The sequence below is a fragment of the Eufriesea mexicana genome, unplaced genomic scaffold, assembly GCF_001483705.2.
Source record: "Eufriesea mexicana isolate 0111107269 unplaced genomic scaffold, ASM148370v2 scaffold9410, whole genome shotgun sequence".
Classification (NCBI taxonomy): domain Eukaryota; kingdom Metazoa; phylum Arthropoda; class Insecta; order Hymenoptera; family Apidae; genus Eufriesea; species Eufriesea mexicana.
Window position 1 is genome coordinate 5,084 of NW_016917112.1, and position 1,775 is coordinate 6,858.

Here is a 1,775-nt window from a genome sequence, read left to right on the forward strand (position 1 = left end):
AACGAGGACATTGTACAATGTTATTTTTGCGACAGAAAGTTTCAATCTATCAAATCGATAACTCTACCGATAAAACGTTTATAAATTTATCCTTATAATTTTAGAGGTCGAAACAGGTTGGTATTCAATATACCAAATGTTTACTAGATTATTGGAGTAAAAGCAGGAAGTGATGGCCGCACTATTCTATTTTCATATCTCATTCGGACAATAGTTGAAACTTTACCTATTTTAAAACCATCTTTTCCATTGATTATAGAATATTGTACTGAAACCAACGTTTCGATTTCTAAAGTAATTCCAGCAATAAAACAATTACTCGTTTTCTTAGATTTACGTAGCGACAATATTTTAGCTGTGAAATTAAAAGGAAAGATGACATTCGAGTACGTCCGTAATGTTGAAAGTAATTCATTGCATGTAAAGGCGACAGCTCTCCACCCGCGTTTTAACCCTTTCGCTACAGCGGATATTGCTGCGGATTTAATGATTATGTGAGAACGCATATAATGCATTCATAGCTCAAATCGAATTGTCGTGTGAGAACTCATATATGAGGGTACATAGCTCTCAAAGGGATAAAAATATCGTCAACTGTATGGCAGAAAGTCTTCGAATAATTATTTTTTTGTAACGAAAAATTCGCAACGAGTGCAAAGGGTTAATTTTTTACTTAATTTTGTGGCTGGTGACTATGGTCAAAGGAATTTCGAAGTAAAATAATTCTGTCTTAATTTGCATACGATTTCTTATTAACCGTTTTAACCCTTTGACGGCTGAGCTGTTCGACGTTAAGCGTGCGCTGCGGGACCCCCCATTTCTTACGACGAAGCACGTTTCGGCAATATTCTAAACTAATTGTAAACTATTTCAAAATTACTATTTTATAAAACTATACAGCGTTCATAGCCCAGATTGAATGATTATGTGAGAACGCATATAATGCGTTCATAGCTCAAATCGAATTGTCGTGTGAGAACTCATATATGGGGGTACATAGCTCTCAAAGGGATAAAAATATCGTCAACTGTATGGCAGAAAGTCTCCGAATAATTATTTTTTTGTAACGAAAAATTCGCAACGAGTGCAAAGGGTTAATTTTTTACTTAATTTTGTGGCTGGTGACTATGGTCACCCGTAATAGCGAAAGGGGTGTTAACCATTTGCATCATGGCTCTATTTGAGATGCTGTGTTCAGCAAACTGCAACGTTCAACCGACGACTGGCCCGTATCACCGCGCGCGGTCGGTCGTATGTGCAGTAAATGACTTTGGAACTGTTCATGGAGTTTATTTAACATGGTACTTTTAAAAACAATAGGTACACAATGTTACATCGCAAACATGTCATTTTACATTTTTTTATATAAGAAAAATAAAAGAAAAATTATTTTACAAATAAAATAAAAAATAAAATAAAGAATAAGATAAAAAATAAAATAAAATAAAAAATAAAATAAAATAAAGCAAAAGTTAAATTTGTTAAGAATATAATGAACTGATGTAGGCGAGATGATTTTTACTCAAATTTTGTGGCTGGTGACTATGGTCACCCGTAATAGCGAAAGGGGGTGTTAACCATTTGCATCATGGCTCTATTTGAGATGCTGTGTTCAGCAAACTGCAACGTTCAACCGACGACTGGCCCGTATCACCGCGCGCGGTCGGTCGTATGTGCAGTAAATGACTTTGGAACTGTTCATGGAGTTTATTTAACATGGTACTTTTAAAAACAATAGGTACACAATGTTACATCGCAAACATGTCATTTTACAT